The sequence below is a fragment of the Salvelinus sp. IW2-2015 genome, unplaced genomic scaffold (genome assembly GCF_002910315.2).
Source record: "Salvelinus sp. IW2-2015 unplaced genomic scaffold, ASM291031v2 Un_scaffold495, whole genome shotgun sequence".
NCBI lineage: Eukaryota > Metazoa > Chordata > Actinopteri > Salmoniformes > Salmonidae > Salvelinus > Salvelinus sp. IW2-2015.
In genome coordinates this window covers 740,539-750,223 of record NW_019942562.1, presented here as the reverse complement: position 1 = coordinate 750,223, position 9,685 = coordinate 740,539, and the positions used below count along the sequence as shown (strand labels likewise).

The 9,685-nt window shown below is 46.2% G+C and overlaps 1 pseudogene; it reads left to right on the top strand.

Moving 5' to 3' along the window:
• Window positions 1–9,685, top strand: part of LOC112068389 (cytoplasmic dynein 1 intermediate chain 1-like) — a 104,800-nt pseudogene that overhangs the window by 18,207 nt on the left and 76,908 nt on the right.

Sequence of the window (9,685 nt, the reverse complement as noted above, 5' to 3'; positions counted from 1 at the left end):
CAGAGCACAAGCTGGGGCAGAGGGTGGTCTATAGCAGCGGCAACGGTGAGAGACTTGTTTTTAGAGAGGTGGATTTTTAAAAGTAGAAGTTCAAATTGTTTGGGAACAGAACCTGGATAGTAAGACAGAACTCTGCAGGCAGTCTTTGCAGTAGATTGCAACACCGCCCCTTTGGCCGTTCTATCTTGTCTGAAAATCTGTAATTGGGGATGAAAATATCTGAGTTTTTGGTGGTCTTTCTAAGCCAGGATTCAGACACGGCTAAAACATCCGGGTTGGCAGAGTGTGCTAAAGCAGTGACAAAACAAACTTAGGGAGGAGGCTTCTAATGTTAACATGCATGAAGCCAAGGCTATTACGGTTACAGAAGTCATCAAAAGAGAGCGCCTGGGGAATAGGAGTGGAGCCAGGTACTGCAGGGCCTGGATTCACCTCTACATCACCAGAGGAACAGAGAGGAGTAGGATAAGGGTACGGCTAAAAGCTATGAGAATTGGTCGCCTAGAGCTGCTAGAGCAGAGAGTAAGAGGAGGTTTCTGGGGCGATAAAATAGTTTAAAGGAATAATGTACAGACAAAGGTATGGTAGGATGTGAATACAGTGGAGGTAGACCTAGGTATTGAGTGATGATGAGAGAGATATTGTCTCTAGAAACATCATTGAAACCAGGTGATGTCATCGCATATGTGGGTGGTGGAACTGAGAGGTTGGATATGGTATAGTGAACAGGGCTAGAATTCCTACAGTGTGAATAAGCCAATAAACATTAACCAGAACAGCAATGACAAGGCATATTTACATTAAGGAGAGGCATGCTTAATCGGGTGATCAATAAGGGTCCAGTGATAGAGGTTGGTTGGGGTCGTGGCGATCCAGACAGCTGGCCGGGTATGTGGCTGTCGGTAGCAGCATAGGATGGAGGTCTGTTTGTAGATACCTCGTGCGTTTCCGTCGGTAAGTTAGTGGGGTTCCGTGTAGTGGGGTCCGTGTGGAAGAGGGGATCAATCCAAATTGGCAGAATAGATATAGTGACCCAAGGAGAAAAAAATAATAATAAAATAAAATAAAAAATAATAGTTGTCCGGTATGCTTATTCAGGTAGCAGCCGATAAGACAGCTAACGATTAGCGGGCCTCAGGTGAGCGTTCAGGTAACTCGCGGACGGAGGTGCCAGTTGGATAAATCCCTCGGGCAGATAACGTCGGCAGTCAGACGTGAAGGCCCGGTGGGTTCCGTATCTGCAGCAGCAACAAAAGAAACGAGTCCGGGTGGTGATGGAACTCCTCAGCTGGCTAGCTCCAGGATGATTTGAGTTTGCTCCCGGGGTCGACGTAAGCCAATCGTCACACGGTTTGCAGCTAGCTAGCTGCGAAGTCAAGGTGCAAGTGACCAGAGCCTGCGGCTGGAATCCGGGAAACTGAGAGAGAAGAAAAGTCCCGGAATGCTCCGGTCCGAGTCGCGTTGCACAAAAGTGCCCGTAGATTATCGAGCTAGAGGAATAGCTGATGACCACAACACGAGGGCAGCTGAAAACCAACGCTAGCCAGCAAACCGGCTAATTTCGGGGCAGCTACAGATTAGCTTCTGGCTAGCTATCGGAGTAGCTATCGGAGTAGCTACTGGTTAGCTTTTCAGGCTAGCTTTGAATTAGCCCCTGGCTGCTTCCACGATGGATTTTCAGTTTGAGGTAAATATTACTTTTTATAATTGTGAAGCGGTTGCAGGAAAGCTTTTGCAGGAAAGCTTTTGTAGTTGAGTTTCTGGATAATAAAATAAATAAAAAGATAAGTGAAGAGAGGTGTAAATATATATACAGGACCACAAACAATACGGAACAGAAAAGACGTCTGAACTGCAATGCAACCTTGGAATACATTCAGGGTGAGAATGGACCTGTAAATCCACCCTGTAGATATTAACTGATAATACAGTATGCAGTCTAACCCTGCATGCCCTCTTGTTCTTTGACACACACACATTGTTCTCTCAGGAAAGGGGTCAATTTGGGTAAGTGAGTGACACTGTTGGGAAAATGTGTGCTGGGGGAAATTATATCAAAAAAGGAAAGAAAGGAAAACCAAAATGGCACCTCCCAGGCTCCCTTGTGTCAGTCAGTATGAGTGTGTGCTGGGGATGTGCCATGTCTTTTCATCAGGAGGGGAAGAAAAACACAGAATGAACGAGATAAATAATTAAATGAAGAAAGAAAGAAAGAGAGAGGAGTCAATCTCCAACCGCTTGGCACGGGCCTGCTCCGTTTTCTGCGCTGGAGAGGGATGAAAGGAGGCAGAGTGGTCGGGGAGAAAGAGAGTTGTTTTTTCGCTCCGGGGTCTATTACAAACAGAGGCGTTCCTTTCTAGTTATCCACAGATCAGATGGATATTAATGTGCGAGCATGTTCTGCCGTTTAACCCCCCAAACCACAGGCCCATTTCTTTTCTCTCTTCTCCTCTTCCTGAGGTAGACGCACACACTCATCCTTTATCAAATCAAATTGTATTTGTCACATGCCCAAGTACAACAGATGTAGACCGTACAGTGAAATGCTTACTTATACAAGCCTTAACCAACAATGCAGTTTTAATAAAATACAACAACAAAAAAGTAAGAGATAAGAATAACAAATAATTAAAGAGCAGCAGTAAATAACAATTATCCTCTCTTCAATCACACATGCTCAGCTCCGCCGGCTTTGCCAGGGCTCTGCTAGGGCTTTGCTCTGCCAGGGCTCTGCTAGGGTACTGTTAGGGCTCTGCTAGGACACTTTTAGGGCTCTGCTAGGGTCTGTTAGGGCTCTGTTGGTTCTGCTCTGTTAGTGCTCTGCTGGGCTCTGCTAGGGCTCTGCCGGGGCTCTGCTAGGGCTCTGCCGGGCTCTGCTGGGGCTCTGCTGGGGCTCTGCTAGGGCTCTGCTAGGGCTCTGCTGGGGCTCTGCTGGGGCTCTGCTAGGGCTCTGCTGGGTCTGCTGGGCTCTGCTAGGGCTCTGCTAGGGCTCTGCTGGGCTCTGCGGGCTCTGCTGGGCCTTGCTAGGGCTCTGCTAGGGCTCTGCTCTGCCAGGGCTCTGCCTGCCTTTTAGGGCTCTGCTATGGCACTTTTAGGGCTCTGCTAGGGTACTGTTAGGCTCTGCTCTGTTGGGCTCTGCTAGGGTACTGTTAGGCTGCTCTGTTAGGGCTCTGCTAGGGTACTGTTAGGGCTCTGCTCTGTTAGGCTCTGCTAGGGTACTGTTAGGGCTCTGCTCTGTTAGGGCTGCTAGGGTACTGTTAGGGCTCTGCTCTGTTAGGGCTCTGCCAGGTTACTGTTAGGGCTCTGCTCTGTTAGGGCTCTGCCGGGCTCTGCTAGGGTACTGTTAGGGCTCTGCTCTGTTAGGGCTCTGCCGGGGCTCTGCTAGGGTACTGTTAGGGCTCTGCTCTGTTAGGCTCTGCTAGGGTACTGCTAGGTTCTGCTCTGTTAGGGCTCTGCCGGGGCTCTGCTAGGGCCTGTTAGGGCTCTGCTAGGGTTCTGCTCTGCCAGGGCTCTGTTAGGCCCTTGTTAGGGCTCTGCTAGGGCTCTGCTCTGTTAGAGCTCTGCCTGGGCTCTGCTAGGGCTCTGTTGGGGCTCTGCTATGGCTTGCTATTGCTCTGCTTGGGCTCTGCTATTGCTCTGCTCTGTTAGGACTATGTTAGGGCTCTGTTAGTGATCTGCCAGGGTTCTATTAGGGCTCTGTTAGGGCTCTGTCCCTCTTGGCTTGGCAGGGACCAGAGAGGACTCAGGCAGTGTTCCTTCAATTCAGTCATTTTTCCAGATCTTCCCACAGTGGCTCGCTTGACCGTCCTGGATCGCTCTTTCTCTCTCTCTTCAATTCAAGGTGCGTATTAGCATAGGAAACATATGTGTACATTGCCAAAGCAAGTGAAATAAACAATAAAAAGGTGAACAGTAACTATTACACTCACACAAGTTCCAAAAGAATGAAGAAATGTTTAATGTCGTATAATGTCTATATACATTGTTGTAACGATGYGCAAATAGTTAAAGTAAAAAGGGAAAATAAATATGGGTTGCATTTATGTTTGTTCTTCACTGGTTGCCCTTTTCTTGTGGCAACAGGTTACAAATCTTGCTGCTGTGATGGCACACTTCAATATTTCACCCAATAGATATGGGAGTTTATCAAAATTGGATTTGTTTTCGAATTCTTTATGGGTCTGTGTAATCTGAGGGAAATATGTGTCTCTAATATGATAATATATTTGGCAGGAGGTTCTCTCTCTTTCTTTCTCTCTCTCTGTCAAATATGGCTTCTGTCCATGAAGTTATTTAGTAACATTTGCCATCTGATGTTTTTTATTTTTATTTCACCTTTATTTAACCAGGTAGGCCAGTTGAGAACAAGTTCTCATTTACAACTGCGACCTGGCCAAGATAAAGCACAGCAATGTGACAAAAAACAACAGAGTTACACATAGGATAAACAAAAGTACAGTCAATAACACAATAGAAAATCTTTATACAGTGTGTGCAAATGGAGTAAGGAGGTAAGGCAATAAATAGGCCATAGTGACGAAGTAATTACAATTTAGCAAATGAACACTGAAGTGATAGATGTGCAGATGATGATGTGCAAGTAGAAATACTGGTGTGCAAAAGAGCAAAAAAGTTAATAAAAACAGTATGTGGATGTGACCGGTGTGAAACGGTTAGCTAGATAGTGGTACACGCTCGTAGCATTTCAATCACTCTGAGACCTTGAAGTAGTTGTTTCTCTCTCGCTCCTCTCCACCACTTCTTCTCTTGTCCATTACTTTCTTTAACTTGTTTTCATTCTGTTATCTATCTCTCTACTTCCTTCTCTCTACCTCATTATCTCTCTCTACTCATTCTCTATACTTCATTATCTTTCGCTATACTCATCATCTATACTTCATTATTTCTCTCTCTACTCCATTCTCTCTACATCATTATTTCTCTCTCTACTCATTATCTATACTTCATTATCTCTCTCTACTCAATTCTCTCTACCTCATTATCTCTCTCTATACTTATTCTCTATACTTCCTTATCTCTCTCTCTACTCATTCTCTATACTTCATTATCTCTCTCTCTACTCATCCTCTATACTTCATTATCTCTCTACTCAATTCTCTCTACCTCATTATCTCTCTCTATACTTATTCTCTATACTTCCTTATCTCTCTCTCTACTCATTCTCTATACTTCCTTATCTCTCTCTCTACTCATTCTCTATACTTCCTTATCTCTCTCTCTACTCATTCTCTATACTTCATTATCTCTCTCTCTACTCCATTCTCTATACTCCATTATCTCTCTCTCTCTCTTCATTCTATAGCTAGAGGACTTGTGATATCTCCAGGAGCAATATAGTATAATTTCTGTCTTTATCTGTTGTGGTCTAGTACTGTCTTTTTGCTCGCTAGGGTCATCTACTTTAAGTGCTGCCTGTCTTCCCAGTAGCCTTCTTGGTGTGTGAACTGATGACTGCTCATAACTTGCAGATGATTGTTGACACATCAAACAGGATCAAGGGGCAGGGCAATTTATGACTTGTTTTGGTAATCAGTGGCTGTRTTGGCGAGGGAGTGGTTTCTCCTCTCCTAGGCAATCAGMAATTAGTACAGGGAGGTGTGCTCTTCACCTCTGCTTGGCAGTTATTAATTAGTGTTAGTACTTCAGTCTCCCCTGGCTTCTCAGCGACAGCTGTAAGCGGCGGTYGTGTCAGTGGCGGTCTAGTTGGCAAAACTAAGACCGCCGCCAAAACAAATACGGTTCTGCTGAGTTATTTGTGGAAGGAGAGAGAGGAAGGCTCCACACCACTCTCACCTTAAGGAAAAAGATTGCAGTCAAAGTGCAGTATAACTATTTTGCAATTACTGCGTCCAAAATACCACAGTCGACTGCAGTTACTGCACTTTTACTGCAGTTTCAAAACTAAGTGTGTCACTTGAGTATCTTACCTAGTTATTTTCGGATTATCTTATTTTGCTCTTTTGCAACTGTGTGTGTTTTCTATACCTTTTCGCTCCTCTCCCTGTAGGCTTTACAGATGCCCCCCTCCCCTTGGCTGCAACCATTATAATTTAGTGTACCCTGCACGCACAACCCATGTGGAATTCCGGGTCTCTGGCAGCGTTTGGAACTGCCAATCTGCAGTCAAGAATGCCAAGTTCATTTCAGCCTATGCTCCCCTTTAGTACCTTGACTTTTTGGCCCTGACGGAGACATGGATCACCCCAGAGAACACTGCTACTCCAGCTGCTCTCTCTTCATCTGACTACGTTTTCTCTCATAGTCCAAGAGCATCTGGTTGTCCCAGTGGTGAAAGGGCTACCCTTTTCTCCTAAGTGGAGATTTTCTCTCTTCCTCTCTCACCTGTCCACACACAAGATGGCGCCGGAGTAGAAGGCAGACGTTTTACGTGCCCCCAACCGATAGTTTTTTTGTTCGTTTATCTGCGTTGTTTGTAACTTATTTTTTTACTATTTTTGTACATAATGTTGCCGCTACCGTCTCTTATGACCGAAAATAACTTCTGGACTGCGATTACTACCACGGTCTAGCAGAATAATTTTTCTTCTTTCACGACTCTGACGAGCCCGAGGCGGAGGATATACGGCTCCCTCGGGAACAGGCCCCGACCCCAGTGATCTGCGTGAAGAGGAGGCCGGAGAAAGAGAGGCCAGAGGGCGGGCTGCCTTCTGAGAAGTCGGAGGCGATCGAATAAACCCCCACTCCCCTCAATTCTGCTCGCAAACATGCAATCTTTGGACAATAAAATGGACGAGTTATTGGGAAGATTAAACTACCAACGGGACATTAAAAACAGTAAAATCTTATGCTTCACGGAGTCGTGGCTGAACGACAACAATATCAATATACAGCTGGATGGTTATACRATGTACCGGCAGGATAGAACAGCGGCTTCTGGTAAGACATGTGGCGGCGGTCTATGTATTTTTGTAAACAACAGCTGGTGCACGATATCTAAGGAAGTCTCGAGCTATTGCTCGCCTGAGGTAGAGTTTCTCATGATAAGCTGCAGACCACATTACCTACCGAGAGAGTTTTCATCTTTATTCTTTGTAGCTGTTTTACATACCACCACAGTCAGAGGCTGGCACTAAGATAGCATTGAATGAGCTATATTCCACCATAAGCAAACAAGAAAACGCTCACCCAGAGGCGGCGCTCCTAGTAGCCGGGGACTTTAATGCATGTACACTTAAATCAGTTTTACCAAATTTCTATCAGAATGTTACATGTGCAACCAGAAGGAAAAGAACTCTGGACCACCTTTACTCCACACACAGAGACGCATACAAAGCTCTCCCTCTCCCTCCATTTGGCAAATCTGACCATAATTTCGTCCTCCTGATTCCTGCTTACAAGCTAAAATTAAAGCAGGAAGCACCAGTGACTAGATCATTAAAAAAGTGGTCAGATGAAGCAGATGCTAAGCGACAGGACTGTTTTGCTAGCACAGACTGGAATATGTTCCGGGATTCCTCCGATGGCATTGARGAGTACACCACATCTGTCAGTGGCTTCATCAGTAAGTGCATCGATGACGTTGTCCCCACAGTGACTGTACATATCCAACCAGAAGCCATGGATTACAGGCAGCATCCGCACTGAGCTAAAGGCTAGAGCTGCCGCTTACAAGGAGCGGGACTCTAACCCGGAAGCTTATAAGAATTCCTGCTATGCCATCCACGAACCATCAAATTGGCAAAGCGTCAATACAGGACTAAGATCGAGTCATACTACACCGGCTCTGATGCTTGTCGGATGTGGCAGGGCCTGCAAACCATTACAGAATACAAAAGGAAACACAGCCGAGTGCTGCCCAGTGACACAAGCCTACCGGGCGAGCTAAACTACTTCTATGCTCGCTTCGAGGCAAATAACACTGAAACATGCATGAGAGCACCAGCTGTACCGGAAGACTGTGTGATCACGCTCTCCGCAGCCGATGTGAGTAAGACCTTTAGACAGGTCAACATTCACAAGGCCGCTGGGCCAGATGGATTACCAGGACGTGTATTGCGAACATGCGCTGACCAACTAGCAAGTGTTTTCACTGACATTTTCAACCTGTCCGGGTCTGTGATACCAACATGTTTTAAGCAGACCACCATAGTGCCTGTCTCCAAGAACACTAAGGTAACCTGCGTAAATGACTACCGACCCGTAGCACTCACGTCTGTAGCCATGAAGTGCTTTGAAAGGCTGGTCATGGCTCACATCAACACCATCATCCCAGAAACCCTAGACCCACTCCAATTTGCATACCGCCCCAAAAGATCAACAGATGATGCAGTCTCTATTGCACTCCACACTGTCCTTTCCCACCTGGACAAAAGGAACACCTATGTGAGAATGCTATTCATTGACTACAGCTTAGCGTTCAACAACATAGTGCCCTCAAAGCTCATCAATAAGCTAAGGATCCTGGGACTAAACACCTCCCTCTGCAACTGCATCCTGGACTTCCTGACGGGCTGCCCCCAGGTGGTAAGTGTAGGTAACAACACATCCGCCACGGAGATCCTTAACACAGGGGTCCCTCAGGGGTGCATGCTCAGCCCCTCCTGTACTCCCTGTTCACTCATGACTGCACGGCCAGGCACGACTCCAACACCATCATTAAATTTGCCGATGACACAACAGTGGTAGTCCTGATCACCGACAAAAACGAGACAGCCTATAGGGAGGAGGTCAGAGACCTGGCCGTGTGGTGCCAGGACAACAACCTCTCCCTCAACATGATCAAGACAAATTAGATGATTGTGGACTACAGGAAAAATAGGCCTGAGCACGCCCCCATTCTCATTGACGGGGCTGCAGTGGAGCAGGTTGAGAGCTTCAGGTTCCTTGGTGTCCACATCACCAACAAACTAACATGGTCCAAGCACACCAAGACAGTTGTGAAGAGGGCACGAAAAAACCTATTCCCCTCAGGAGACTGAAAAGATTTGGCATGGGTCCTTAGATTCTCAAAAGGTTCTACAGCTGCACCATCGAAAGAATCCTGACTGGTTGCATCACTGCCTGGTATGGCAACTGCTCAGCCTCCAACCGCAAGGCACTATAGAGTGTAGTGTGAACAGCCTAGTACATCATTGTGGGGCGGCAGGTAGCCTAGTGGTTAGAGCATTGGACTAGWAACCGAAATGTTGCAAGATTGAATCCCCGAGCTGACAATGTAAAAATCTGTCGTTCTGCCCCTGAACAAGGCAGTTAACCCACTGTTCCTAGGCCGTCATTGAAAATAAGAATTTGTATTAACTGACTTGCCTAGTTAAATAAAGGTTAATAATAATAATAATCACTGGGGCCAAGCTTCCTGACATCCAGCACCTCTATACCAGGCGGTGTCAGAGGAAGGCCCTAAAAATTGTCAAAGACTCCAGCTACCCTAGTCAGAGACTGTTCTCTCTGCTACCACACGGCAAGCTGTACCGGAGCGCCAAGTCTAGGTCCAAAAGGCTTCTAAACAGCTTCTACCCCCAAGCCATAAAACTCCTGAACATCTAGTCAACTGGCTACCCAGACTACTCGCATTGCCCCCTCTCCCCTCTCCACACCACTGCCACTCTCTGTTGTCATCTATGCATAGTCACTTTAATTAACTCTACCTACATATACAAAGTTTACATACACTTAGGTTGGAGTCATTAAAACTAATTTTTCA